This window comes from Giraffa tippelskirchi, chromosome 10 (genome assembly GCF_054371585.1).
Source record: "Giraffa tippelskirchi isolate mGirTip1 chromosome 10, T2T-mGirTip1v1.2.pri, whole genome shotgun sequence".
Lineage (NCBI taxonomy): Eukaryota > Metazoa > Chordata > Mammalia > Artiodactyla > Giraffidae > Giraffa > Giraffa tippelskirchi.
The window spans coordinates 1324988-1340396 of record NC_137284.1 but is presented as its reverse complement, the minus strand read 5'-3'; positions in this window follow the sequence as shown (position 1 = coordinate 1340396).

Here is a 15409-nt window from a genome sequence, read left to right as displayed (position 1 = left end):
CAGTTCTAAAGGGCGAGACTGACTGTGCCGGAGCATTTGAGTGCGTGTGTGCACTTTGCATGTGTGTGTGTTGGAGTGGAGGTGCCGTGACCACAGCCCCTCAGAGTCCTGCGGGGCCCCCACTTCCAAACCCACTGTCCACTCCAGCTGGACTCTGCAGACATTGGAAACGCACAGAATATTCCTCCTGAATCATGTGCTCTCAGCTGCCCACAGGAGTGCAGAGTTCCTATTGTTGCCCGAGGACTCCCCCTCCTACAGAACAGAGAAGACCGGTTCAGACGGGGGAGCCGGGGGGAGGCAAGTCCCAGACCGCCGCAAACCGCAGGCTCACGAGACTCGCTCCTCTGCGCCTGACCGGAGGACTGGAGGACAGAGGGGTCAGGCATGGGGGCCCTTGTGAGCCACACCCCTACCTCTCAGTTCCACCTGCTGAGGCTGGGGCCCCAAAGGGGAGTCTCGGGACTGGTTTCCAGGACAGAAAGACGTCACCTGGGACGACAGCCGGAGGGGCTGGGAGGAAAGAAGATGGGATCAGTTAGGCCACAAATTTGAGACCATCAAAGCCCGAACACTGGTAGATCTCACACATCACAGGAGGGGTGGCAAGTCAATAAAACAGGAAGTGAAAAAGGAGAAGTTATAACCAACACCACAGAAATGCAAACATCACAAGAGACCGCTATGAGCAACTCTGTTCCGATAAAATGGACAACCCAGAGGCAGTGGACCAATTCTTAGAGAGGTATAACCTCTCAGGACTGAACCAGGAAGAAAGAGAAAATGTGAATGACTAGTTACAAGTGCCGAATGGAATCTGATTTAAAAACTGCCAACAGGCTGGTGGTCCAGTAGCTAGGACTCTGTGCTCCCAATGCAGGTTCGATCCCCAGTCAGGGACCTAGACCCCACATGCCACAGTGAAGATGGAGGATCTCTCATACCGCAACTAAGACCCAGCACAGCCAAATTATGTGTATATATATATATATATATATATATATATATATATATATATATGCCCCAAAAGCAGAACGTCCAGGACCAGAAGGAAACGGCCACCCACTCCAGTACTCTTGGCTGTAAAATCCCACGGACAGAGGAGCCTGGTGGACTACAGTCCACGGGTCACAAAGAGTCAGACACCACTGAGCGACTGACCACCCAGATGGCTTCACAGGCAAGTTCTTTCAAACATTTAGAGATGAGGTAACACCCATTCTTCTGAAACTACTCCAAAAAATTGCAAAGGAAGAAACACTCCCAAACTCACTCTATAAGGTCACTATCACCCTGATACCAAAATCAGACAAAGAGATCACACACAAAAAAAGAGAAAATTACAGGCCAGTATCACTCATGAACATATATATATATATAAAAAATCCTCAACAAAAATATAAGCAAACAGGAGTCAACAATACATGAAAAGGATCACACCCCAGGATCAGGTAGGATTTACCCCAAGGATGCCAGGATTTTTCAATATCTTCAAATCAATAAATGTGATGTACCACACTGGGCTTTCCTGGTAGGTCAGCTGGTAAAGACTCCACCTGCAATGCAGGAGACCCTGATTCAATTTCTGGGTCAGAAATATCCGCTGGAGAAGGGATAGGCTACCCACTCCAGGATTCTTGCTTGGAGAATTCCCATGGATCCTCAAATCAGTTGATGTGATACACCACATTAACAAAATGAAGAATAAAAATCATATGATCACCTCAGTAGATGCAGGAAAGGCTTTTAACAAAATTCAATATCCATTTATGATAAAAAAAAAAAAAAAAACCTCTCCACAGCGTGAATATAGAGGAACCATAGCTCAACATAATAAAGGTCGTATATGACAAGACCACAGCTAACGTCATATCTGTGGTGAAAAAGCTGAAAGCTTTCCCTTAAGATCAGGAACAAGACAAGTATGCCCGTTCTTACCACTTTTACTCAACATAGCATTGGAAGTCTTAGACACACACAGCAATTAGACAAGGAAAAGAAATAAAAACAGCCCAAACTGGAAAGGAAGAAGTAAAACTGTCACTGTCTGCAGATGACATGATGTTATACACAGAAAATCCTAAAGATGCTTCCAGAACATGACTAGAGTTCATCAATGAATTCAGCAAATTGGCAGGATTAAAAATTAATACACAGAAATCTTCTATTCTATACTAACAATGAAATATCAGGAAAAGAAATTAAGGAAGCAGTCCAATTTACTATAGCATCAAAAGAATAAAATACCTAAGAACAGACATAGCCAAGGAGGTGAGAGGATTGCACTCAGCAAACTCTAAGACACTGAAGACAGAAGTTGAAGATGATACAAACAGATGAAAAAATACACCACGCTCACAAATTGGAAACTTTAATACTGTTAACATGACCATGCTACCCAAGGCAATCAGTAGATACAATGCAATCCCCAGCAAAATGTTATTGGCATTTTCCCACAGAACTAGAGCAAATAATTTTAAAATTTATGTGGAAACACAAAGGACACTGAATAACCAAAACATTCTTGAGATAGAGGAACAAAGCTGGAGGAATCATGGTCCCTGACTTCAAACTACACTACAAAGCTACAGTCATCAAGACAGTGTGGTGCTGGCACAAAACCAGAAATACAGATCAACGGAACGGAATAGAGCCCTGAAATAAACCTACACTTACATGGTCAACTGACACGACAAAGGAGGCAAGAGTAAGGGGTGCTGGGAAAACTGGACAGCTACACGCAAAAGTATAAATCAGAGCGTTTTTTCACACCATCTACAAAAATAAATTCAAAAAGGACTAAAGACCTAAATGGAAGGCCAGAAGTCATAACACATCTACAAGAAAACATAAGCAGGACACGCTGACATAAATTGTAGCAATATTTTTGGGGTGCTGTCTTCTCAGGCAAGAGAATCAAAAGCAAAAATAAACAAACGGGACCTAATTAAACTTAAAGGCTTCTGCGCAAGAAAGGAAACCATTGACAAAACAAAAAAATGACCTATGCACTGGGAAAAAATATTTACAAATGATGTGACTGACAAAGGATAAATATCCAAAATATACAAATAGCCAAAACAACTCAATATCAAAAAACTCCCAAATAATCCAATCAAAAGATGGGCAGAAGACTTGAATAGAAATCTTCTGTCCCAGAGAAGACATACAGGTGGCCAGCAGGCACGAAATGATACTCAGCACTGTTAATTATTAAAGAGAAAGGCAAATTGAAACCGCAGTGAGACATCACTTCTCGCCCGTCAGAATGGCCACTGTCGAAAGTCTACAAGTAACAAGGTTGGTGAGGACGTGGGGAAAAGGGGACCCTGTGCTCTGTTAGTGGGAATGTGAATGGGTACAGCCACTGTCAAAACAGTGTGGGGTATACATGATAGAATTTTACTCAGCCATAGTAAAGAATAAAACCTTGCCATTTGTGACAATATGGATGGACCTCGAGGGCGTTATGCTGAGTGAAATCAGTCAGACAGAGAAAGACAAATACTGCATGATTTCACTGACGTGTGAATCTGAAACAAGCAAGCAAGCTTGTTACAGACACAGAGAATAAACAAGTGGCTGCCAGGTGAGGGGTGGGAGGGAAAGGAATGGGTGAAAGAGCTTAAGAGGCACAAGCTTCGAGTTACAGACTAGACGTCATGGGGCTGAAATGTACAGTGTGGGTAACATAGTCAGGAATCATATAATAGCTTTGTGAGTATCTTTTCACAAAGTGTATAGTAACATCAGACCACCGTGCGGTGTCCCGGGAACTAACATAGTTCTGTGAGTCAATCACTCGTTTTGAAAGTCGCCCTCTATTTGTTTCTGGCTGTGCTGGCCTCCGTTGCTGCACCAGCTCTCCTCTGGTTGCGACCAGCAAGGGCTTCCCTCTCGCTGTGGCGTGTGGGCTTCTCACTGCGGAGGCTTCTTCCGTTGCGGCCCACCAGCTCTAGCGCACATGGGCTCCATATCTGCGGCGCACGGGCTTAGCTGCTCCGTGGCATGTGGCATATTCCCCGACCAGGGGCTCAACCTGTGTCCCCCGCATTGGCAAGCATATTCTTTACCACTGAGCCACCAGGGAAGCCCTTGAATTATATTTTAAAAACAAACAAGCAAACTTATGGAAAAATGAGATCGGATATTGGCTACCAGAGGAGGGAGGGGAAGCGGACGCAGGCAGAGTCACAAAGCACAGACTTCCAGCTGTAAAGTAGCTGAGCCGCAGGGATATACTGTACAGTGTTCTTTACTTCATATACAAAAGTTGAAAAGTGAATGCTGAGTTCTCATCGCAAGGACAAAGTTTTTTTCTATTTGTTTTATATCTACATGAGATGATAGATGCTGAGCAAACTTTTCTGGTCATCATTTCTTAATGTACGTAAGTCAAATCATTATGATGTGCATCTTAATTATACAGTGCTATATATCAATTATATCTCAGAAAAACTGGAACACAAGAAAAGCGTCCATACACTTGACAAGTCAAGGCACACACGGTGACATCTGGGTGCTAATAAGCTTCTATTTCTTGATGCTGGTGGTGGTTACATGAATATTTGATTTATAAAAGCATTAAGTTGTACAAGTGCGCCTTATGTAGTTTTCTGCATGATATATATTTATTTATATACATAACCTTTTTCTGTATAAATACATATTCATATATGTGTATACAAATGTATATTTATAGCAGTGTCATTCATAAATGTCAGTGGGAAATAAATATCTGCTAACATACATTGTCACATATGTATGAAAATAAAAAGGGTAAATGTGCACATCTTTGTTTAGACTCAAATAATTCCCCTGGGGAGTTCACCCTTATGTTTATTCATAAATAACCACAGTGCAGAGAATAGAATGTCTCTGGGAGAAAAATGATTGTGGCAGGAAATGGTTCATTTTTATTGTGAACAAAGACGCACAGAGAGGAGCGGGGGTGCCTGGTGGGGGTGTCCAGGGAAGAGGGGGCCCAGCACCGAGGCTGGAGAGGAAGCGACCATGTGGACGGGGTGAGAAGGGCATCTTCATGGGGGGACACCAGTAACGACTGGAGGTTGGTGATGGACCCTGCGATTGGTCACATTAGCAAGTGCGTCACAGCTGATGGGAGTCAGGAGTTGGTGCAGAGGGTGGGAAGGTGAAAAGGGGCAAAGTAGGGGAGCACTGGGGGGCTGGATGGTGTTGGAGGAGGGTCCTCTGGCCCCTCCACGGAGAGGATGCGCAGCCTGCCAACAGCAAAAGCTCACCCAGCGCCCAGGGACCCTCCACCAACTCCAGGACCCAGGCTCCATGCAAATGGCGAATTCCAGGGAACATCCCGGGAGGACCTAGACAGTCTTACACTGCGGAAGCCAGAAGGGCAAAAGGATAGAGGAGGATGTGTCCAAAATATGCAAGTTGTTGTTGTTGAATCGCTAAGTCATGTTTGACTCCTTGCAAGCCCATGGACTGCAGCACACCAGGCTTCCCTGTCCCTCACTATCTCCCAGAGTTTGCTCAAATTCATGGACGTTGAGTCGGTGATGCCATCCAACCATCTCATCCTCTGTCATCCCCTTCTCCTCCTGCCTTCAGTCTTTCCCAGCATCAGGGTCTTTTCCAATGAGTCTGTTCTTTGCATCAGGAGGCCAAAGTATTCAAGCTTCAACTTCAGCATCAGTCCTTCCAATGAATATTTAGGACTGATTTCCTTTAGGAATGACTAGTTTGATCTCCTTGCAGTCCAAAGGACTCTCAAAAGTCTTCAGCACCGCAATTCGAAAGCATCAATTCTTCACTGCTCAGCTTTTTTTTATGGTCCAACTTTCACATCTGTACATGACTACTGGCGAAACCATAGATTTGACTATATCGACCTTTGTTGGCAAGCTGATGTCTCTGCTTTTTAATACGCTATCTAGGTTTGTCATAGCTCTCCTTCCAAAGAGCAAATGTATTTTAATCTCATGGCTGCAGGACCCCTTTCCAAATCCAGAACCATCTGAAGATCAGTAGACAATATTAGTAACAATTATAATCCTTTGAATAAAATAGGAAACGTGAGTCCATACTAGGATTAGCTAATAAATCAACTGGAAGTTTAATGGACACTGGGATCTTTGGTTTCAAAGAAGCATCTCGGAGAATAATTTTAATTATACAGGGAAACCTGAGTAACGTCACAGCTGGAGAACCCAGCAGGCCCAGTGGATCCAGTGACCCCGTGAGCATCATCAGGGAGGCGGCATGTGGGAATCGTCAGCCGTCCCAGAGGTGCCCTGAGAACAGCCTCCCCGCGGGGACCCTCCTGCCGTGGGCGCAGCATCTGTGTCCCCAGATTCAAACCCCCTAATGTAACAGCATCTGGAGGCGGGGCTGTGGGGGGTGATGAGGGTTAGATGCAGTCCTGAGGTGGGCTCCCTCGTGAGGAGAAGCGAGAGCAGGGACCCCCTCCTCCTCGAGCGGACGCGGCAGGACAGGGCCTCACCAGGACCCTGGCAGCACCTGAGCCCAGACCTCCAGCCTCCAGAACCAGGAGACTCACTGTCCGCTGTTGAAGCTGCCTGGAGAGAGAAGCTACGCCTGCCCCCCGAGTCCCCTCGGCTTTCACGGGTCTCAGCACTCACGACACTCCTGGTGCCAGGCACATGGCTGTTTTTCCACAGGATGTAATTGTCTGGCACCAGCTGCGGGGCTCTACCCCACTTCAGATGCCCACGGCAGACCCCACTGCTCAGCTCTGCTTCTGACTGACTGGCCACAAATCAGAGGTTTCCACAACCCTCTCCTTGGGTTCAGTTAATTTGCTAGAGTAGCCTGGTGGGCTGCTGTCTATGGGGTCGCACAGAGTCAGACACGACTGACGCGACTTAGCAGCAGCAGCAGCAGCAGCTCACAGAACTCAGGAGACTCGTTTTCTGCTTCCCAGTGTGCGGTGAAAGGATGGGCTAGTGGCACTTCCCTGGCGGTCCAGCTGGGTTAGGACTTGAGCTGCCAATGCAAGGGAATCGGGTTTGATCTCTGGTCGGGAACTAAGTTCCCACGTGCCACATGGCCCAAAAAAAAGGATGCAATAAAGGATACAGGCTACAGGCAAACCTCCTGACAGAGGGCTGCACAGGGCAGGGTGTGGGAAAGGAAGTGGAGCCCTGCACCCGCTCTGGACACTCCACCCTCCCCGAATCTCAACCCAGCGTCTCTCCAAACCTTGTACCCTGGGGATTGCAGGGCAGCTTTCCCACGTGGCACGATCGGTCATGAACTCAGCCTCCCAGAGGGTGGAGGGCGCAGCTGAACACCACGCTTCTGGTTACAGCCTCCACCCAGGAGCCCACCCAGGGTCACCTGTGACAACAAAGGACACTCCCACTGCCCTGGAAATCCCCAGGGAGTTTAGGAGCTGGGTGATGGGGTCAAAAACAATTATTAGAATCTAAGCTCTCCTAGGCTTGTACCCTGAGAAACTCATAAGAGTTTCAGACACTCCGGGCCAGCCGGAGGAGACTGAGACACCACCAGGAATGCAGCCAAACACCAGGAAGACCCAGACAGGGGACTGCAGCCGCCCTGTGACCTTCAGAAGGATCAAGGTTGCAGGGGCCACAGAAGACCAAGACCTGGTCCAGACTCAAGGGCCACGAGAACTAAGGAGCAGGTATAAATATTCCCACTGTGTTGCCCGCCTGGTCAGCATCTGAACGTTGTCTTCTGATAAACCTATGTTATTATTTTTCAAGTCCCGTTTATCATTTTTCCCCTGTAGGATCAGTGTTTTTGTCATCGGGATGAGTGTCCCTGCTGATTTTTAATGCTTCTCTCACTCCTGGGTCCTGAAGCTCTTCTCCTCGTTTTGCTGCAATAGCTTCTTGCTTCCTCTTTTGCTTTGGGGCCTCTGGCCCACCTTGAATTAATCTCTGTGTGTTGTGAGGCTGGGGTCGTGGAGGCCCTTCCTCTCTGACTCCCTTACTTCGCCCCACCCCGCCTCTGTGCTCCTTCCTGAGCCCCAGAGGAGCCTGCAGTAGTGGGGGTGCCCGGGGGGCCCCCAGCCGCTGTGCACACACACAGCCTGATATGGCTGGGGCTGAGCCGGCCCGTGGCCCTGAGTGTGTCTGCGCACAGGAGCCCCCGAGGGGGCCCGGGACCCAGCCTCCCACCGGGTTCTGTTCCCACCCCGCCGAGCACCTGTGTCTCCCACCCCGGGGTCTGCGTGTGTGGAACCAACAACAGGGCAAAGGGAGCGCTTCTTCCCACACAGAGACTGGCCTTCTTCCCGGCTGCGTTCGAACCTCTGCGTCTCTGCTTCTCAGCCTCCGACCCTGAGGCTCTGGCTGTCGATTGTGGCGCCTCTGCAACTTGCCCAGGACGCAGGCTCTGAACTCACGTTCTGGTTCCCCTTCCAGGGTCCCAACACTGTGTTCCGCGGTCTTTCATCCATTTTGGAAAAGACTCCCCCCGGCCTCAGTCTCCCCGCGGCCCCGGTCTCACAGCCGGCCATCCGTGCCGGGACGGCCATCTCAGGCGTGGTGACCGTCCGATTTCTCCCCGCTTCTAAGGTCTGTCTGCTCGTCTCCAGCTCCTGCATTTTCCTCTTGGTGCCCCATTTGGACACTTTCTATTCACGTTGTTGGGGTTCACGAATTCTGTCTTCTGTCATGTCCAGGGTGCTCTTCAGCACAAGCAGTGCGTTATTTTTTGCTTCAGTGATCATGTTTCGTTCAAGCATGTTTATCGGATTTTTGGTGGATGCCGGTGTCCCGGGGAGATGCTCGGCCCCCCGTCACCCCGTCACCCCGTCCCCCGCTCCCTCTGTCCTGGGGAGATGCTCACCCTCCCGTCACCCCGTCACCCCGTCCCCCGCTCCCTCTGTCCTGGGGAGATGCTCGGTCCCCCATCACCCCATCACCCCGTCACCCCGTCACCCCGTCCCCCGCTCCCTCTGTCCTGGGGAGATGCTCACCCTCCCGTCACCCCGTCACCCCGTCCCCCGCTCCCTCTGTCCTGGGGAGATGCTCGGTCCCCCATCACCCCATCACCCCGTCACCCCGTCACCCCGTCCCCCGCTCCCTCTGTCCTGGGGAGATGCTCACCCTCCCATCACCCCGTCACCCCGTCCCCCGCTCCCTCTGTCCTGGGGAGATGCTTGGCCCCCCGTCACCCCGTCACCCCGTCCCCCACTCCCTCTGTCCTGGGGAGATGCTCGGTCCCCCATCACCCCATCACCCCGTCACCCCGTCACCCCGTCCCCCGCTCCCTCTGTCCTGGGGAGATGCTCGGCCCCCCGTCACCCCGTCACCCCGTCCCCCACTCCCTCTGTCCCGGGGAGACGCTCGGTCCCCCATCACCCCATCACCCCGTCACCCCGTCACCCCATCCCCCGCTCCCTCTGTCCCGGGGAGATGCTCGGCCCCCCGTCACCCCGTCACCTCGTCACCCCGTCCTCCGTTCCCTCTAGCACGTTTTCCGCAGCCGCCTTAACTCGTGTCTGCCGTCTCCCTGGGCTCACTCTCAGCTCCCTGGGCTCACTCTCAGCGTCCTGGCTCTGGGGCCTGCCCATCACCACCTGGTTTGGGGGCACACTCGCTCCTGTTCTTTATCGTGCTCCCGTGTACACACAAAGGGCTAGAGGCTACCTCTCAGCGGGGGTCCTCGTCCTTCTGTCGGGCAGGTGGCGTGAGGGGCTGATCACTGCCATCGCTTCGCTTGTTTGGGGAATGGGCTGGGTGGAGTTTGCGTAGGGTGGGCGATCAGTTTCTCTAACACCTTGTCCACTCTGAGCTTGTCCCCAGTGGGGACAAGGCCCTCTGGAGCCTTCGCTTGCAGTCTGACCCAGGCCCCAGGGGGCAGGAGTCCTGCTGTCCCCTGAGATGTGGTATGGTTTGGCCTCTCTCCATGTGGCCAGGATGTCCTGGAGGAAGTCCTGAGGGAGTGGGGGTCACTGACCGTCCAGGGAGGCCCCACCCTCTCTGCTGGGACTCCGTCTCCCACGCATTGCGAGACTCCGAGATTTCATTCCGCCTCTTGGAAGTTTCCATCCCAACATCTCAGCCTGATATGGACACTTAGCAACTGTCCAGTGGCCAAACCAGCCCTGCACGCAGCCCTTCTGCATGCCAATCCATCAGGAGCTCTCAGCACCCCGAGAAAGCTGCATGCTTTCTCTCTTGCGGGAGACTTCCCTATTCCCAATCCTGGCAACCATGCCCCCCGCAAACTGGCCCCCAGAGAAACAGGCAGTTCCGTCAGTGACCTAGCGCAGGTCACTTACAGCAGGGCACCTACAGCAGGGCACCTAGGCAGGGCTCTCGCTCCTTAGACCGAGGCTCCCTGGCGTCCCCTGCCCTCCCAGCTCCCCATCACCGTGCGTGCGTCTCTCCATCGCTCTCCCGGGCTCCGGCGCGCTTACCTGACGGGACCCCGGAGACTGAGGCTCCCTGCCGTCCCGGCCGCTTACCTGACGGGACCCACCACATCTCAACCAGCAGATGTCTTCACCGGTGCCTTTTTCTTTATTCAGTTCAGTTCAGTTCAGTCGCTCAGTCGTGTCCGACTCTTTGCGACCCCATGAATTGCAGCACGCCAGGCCTCTCTGTCCTTTATTTTCTTTATTAATCATCATTAATTTACCCATTTGTACAATGTATCATATTTTATTTCCCTCTACCACCTTTATTACTTTGCCTTTAATATTCAAAAGTAATATGTGTGTATATGTATCACTGAATCACCATGCTGTGTACCTGAAGCATTGTAAGTCATCTACGCTTCAATAAAATACATGTTATTAAGAAAAAAATTCACAAGGAAGTGTTTAAAGATAAAAGGACCTATGTCTGCAGTGTGTTCCCAGGTGTTCAGAAGAAATTCTCTATCAATCATCATTTATCTCTAGCCATCACCTGTCATTTCTGTTATCTATTTACCTGATTGGCTACCTATCGTCTGTCTGTATCTATCTCTAGGGACAGATAAAGCTAATTAATATAAGATTTGAGGGGAACTATGAGTGAAAGGCACAGGAGAATTATTTGCACTATTTTTACAACTTTGAGATTATTTCCCCCAAAAATGCTTAAAACTTTGGAAAACTGGAAGAGAAAATAAAAATATCAGCACATAAAAAATAATTCAAATGTATAATCCACCTGTGGCTGTGGGAAGATAGAGGTGCGTTTCCTCTCTTCTCTAATTTTTGAGGAGCCGCCCTTTCTCTATCTTTGGGCTGTCTCTGTCGTACACCGAGGGCCCGTTTACAGGCACGTCTACTTCTAGGCCCTCTGTTTACTCGCTAAGTCATGTCCAACTCTTGCGACCCCATGGATTGTAGCTCACAAGGCTCTTCAGTCCATGGGATTTTTCAGGCAAGAATAGTGGAGTGGGCTGCCGTTTCCTCCTCCAGGGGATCTTCCCGACCCAGGGATCCAACCCAAGTCTCCAGCTTGGCAGGCGGATTCTTTACCACTGAGCTACCTGGGAAGCCCCTTCCCTCTAGGCTCTCTATTGGGTCTGATTTGTCTCTTCTTGAACCAATGCAACATAACCACTATAGTTTTATGGTGGTGGTGGTATAGTCGCTAAGTTGTGTCTGGATCTGTGACCCCACGGACTATAGCCTACCAGGCTCCTCTGTCCATGGGATTCTCCAGGCAAGAATACTGGAGTGGGTTGCCATTTCCTTCTCCAGGGGACCTTCCCGACCCAGGGATCGAACCTGGGTCTCCTGCATTGCGGGCAGATTCTTTACCAACTGAGCTATAAGGGAAGCCCTATACAGTTTTGCAATATCTAGTTTTATTATAGTTTTATGATAAGCCCCAATGCCCACCAGTCCTCTCATATCATTCTTCTCCAAGGATTTCTTGCCTATTCTACTTTCATTGGCTTGATTTGTGGTTGTTTTTCCTCTGTTCCGACTATTATAATTATTTACAACAAGAGGGTGAATCAGTCATAGCATATTTTGTTCTTCCTTTCTAACCCACATACATTTTATTTGTTTTTCTTGACTTACTGCATTTTCTGGAACTTCAATTACAATGTGAAATAGAGACTCTGAGGGCAGGATTTCCTTTTGCAATCCTTATCTCAAAGATAAATCTTTATGGCTGTATGATTTTGGATATTTCCTCTAGGTATTTGTAGAAATCTTTCATTAGTTTAAGGAAACTCCCTGTGATTCATAACATGCTAATATTGACTTTTTTGCCATCACGCCATAAATACAAACAAGTCTGCCTCTTCAGGAGCATGGATTAAAATAACCCAGCCAACAGGAAGCAGTTCCTGGGAGCAGACAACTCAGAACCTGGGGGGCTCCGTGAGCCAAGCAGAGAACGAACAATACAACACCCGTGCCTGTGCTCACCGTCACCCAGCACCTCTGTGTCCATCCCCCGGCAGCCAGCAGCTCTGCCCAGGATTCTTACTTCAACAACCGGGCCCTTAAAGACATTCACTCCCTACCTCACCAAATTCTCACATCTGGGCCAGTGCACACACACATTTTCAGCCTTTTTTTTCCCAACACAGGAGAAAGCGTCTTCCTACTTTTTCATTTGTGCTTTGGTTTCTCCGGAGCTGGTTCTCAGGTCGGCACCCAGCTCCCTGGTCAGGGGAATCTCCTCCAGGGCCGCCAGCTGTTCCTTCAGGCCTTGCTCATCCCCCAGACTTTCTCTGAGGTTGTGAAAACAAGACAGGCTGGGCCCTGGGCCCTGGTACCCCTTGCTGCAGCACTCGTACCTGGACAAACGTCTCCTCCAGCAACAAAATGCACAGAAACTACGCTGTTGTTCAGTGGCTCAGTCATGCCTGACTCTGTGACCCCACAGACTGCAGCCCACCAGGCCTCCCTGTCCTTCACCATCTCCCGGAGCTTGCTAAAACTCACGTCCATCGAGTTGGTGATGCCATCCAACCATCTCACCCTCTGTCGTCCCCTTCTCCTCCTGCCTTCAATCTTTCCCAGCATCAGGGTCTTTTCCAACAAGTCGGCTTTGGAAACCATCAGGGACTAAAGATGACTGTGTGCAGCTGGGGCAAATTGTGGACAAAAGCTGCTAAAAGACCCAAGCCCAACTGCCACTTCTTTTTCATTATTTTTTATTGGAATGTAATCGCTTTACAGTGTTGTGCTAGTTTCTGCCATGCAATATCTTGAATTGGCCGTTTGTATACACAGATCCCCTCCCTCTTGAGCCTCCCTCCCACCTCCCCATCCCACCCTCTAGGTCATCACAGAGCACCACACTGGGCTCCGGGTGCTATACAGCAGCCTCCCCGTAGCTCTCTATTTTATACATGGGAGTGTGTGTATGTCAACGCTAATCTCCCAATTGGCCCCACCTTCCCCTTCCCCTTCCCCTACTGTGCTGACAAGTCTGTTCTCTATGTCTGCATCTCTTTTCCTGCCCTGCAAATAGATTCATCTGTACCATTTTTCTAGATTCCATATATATGCTTTAATATGCAAAATTAGTTTTTTCTTTCTGACTTACGTCACTCTGTATGACAGAGTCTAGGTCCATCCATATCACTTGAACTGACTCAGTTTCATTCCTTTTTGTGGCTGGCAGCTGCCCCTTCTGAAAGCCTGTGAGCAAAAGCAGGGCACTGCCCATGCCCCTGCAGGCTGCACCACAAAGGGGTGGGCACACCACCTAGGCCACCCACTCCTCCAGTCCGACTCCTGGACACACTCCTTCCCTGACCTTGATGAGGAACCAGTTCGAACCCCACACCGCCCCGGGGAGCAAGTGAGCAAGAGAACCTGTCACTTATTCTCGCTCCCCACCTTCTGCAGCGGGAGCCCCAGGAAAACATTGTCTAAATTTCCTCTCTGACCTTTGACCAATTTCTATTGATTAAGCAGGGCAAAAACTCTGGAAAGTAACAAAAATGCTCACCTCAATTATTTAAGATCATTACTGGACTTCCCTGGTGGTCTAGTGGTTAAGAATCCACCGGCCAATGCAAGGGACTCTGGTTCCGTCCCTGGTCCTGGAAGAGTCTACAGGCTCCAGAGCAGCTAAGCCTGTGCACAGCTACTGAGCCTGCACCCTGGAGCCTGTGGGCTGCAACAAGGGAAGCCGCTGCAATGAGAAGCCCCCAACTAGAGGGCCGCCCCACTCACCATAACCGCAGAAAAGCCTGCGCGTAGCAATGAAGACCCAGCACAGCCAGAAATAAGTAAGTAATTAACTTAAAAATGCAAACCATAAAACAGTTAAAAAATAAAATCATTACTATGCTGGAGAAAATGGGTCTAAATAAGCATTATTCCTGTGTCATACTGTTATTTCTCATATACCAGCTGCTTTTGAGTTAATTTGTATTTTATGAACACACACATCGTAGCAGAAATAGCTCAGATCTATTACATTGAGATTGAATGTTATTGAGCAACATTTCTCTTTTGATTCGATTGTGTGATTTTCCCACTTTAATATGTTAATGTTGCAAATTATTTGACATTCCCCAACCCAATATTCATGGCAAATAGAAGGGGAAACAATAGAAACAGTGACAGACTTTATTTTCTTGGGCTCCAAAATCAATGCAGATGGTGACTGCAGCCATGAAATTAAAAGACGCTTGCTCCTTGGAAGAAAAGCTATGAAAAACCTAGACAGCATATTAAAAAACAGAGACGTTACTTTGCCAACAAAGGTCCGTATAGTCAAAGGTATGGTTTTTCCAGTAGTCATGTATGGATGTGAGTGTTGGACCATAAAGAAGGCTGAACACCAAAGAATTGATGCTTTTGAACTGTGGTGTTGGAGAAGACTCTTGAGGATCCCTTGGGCTGCAAGGAGATCAAACCAATCAACCCTAAAGGAAATCAGTCCTGAATATTCATTGGAAGAACTGATGCTGAAGTTGAGTTGCAATTTGGGCACCTGTTGTGAAGAGCCAGCTCATTACAAAAGACCCTGCTGCTGGGAGAGAGTGAAGGCAGGAGGCGAAGGGGACGACAGAGGATGAGATGGTTGGATGGCATCACTGATGCGATGGACATGAGTCTGAGTAGACTCTGGAAGTTGGTGATGGACAGGGAAGCCTGGCGTGCTGCAGTCCATGGGGTCACAACGAGTTGGACATGACTGAACGACCGAACAACAGCAACCCAATATTAAAACAGCCTCGCCTGCTGGAATAAATCAGAGCTCTCCATTTTGTGTTTTTATTTTAAAGTGTTTCTTTGCTTACTGTGATGTTTTTCCTTTGCCTCTGTGTTCAGTATGGTGACAGACTTCCAAGTTCCCCTTCTCACCCCGCCCGTGTTAGGTTTGGGTGGCAAAGATATGTCAGTCTTGAGTTATTTCAAGGGTATTTTTATTTGTCACTTTCTTTTTGTTGCAGTAGCTGATGAAGTCACATGATCCTAGAGCTTTTTAAGAAGAAAGGTTGTGTTTCAATTCCT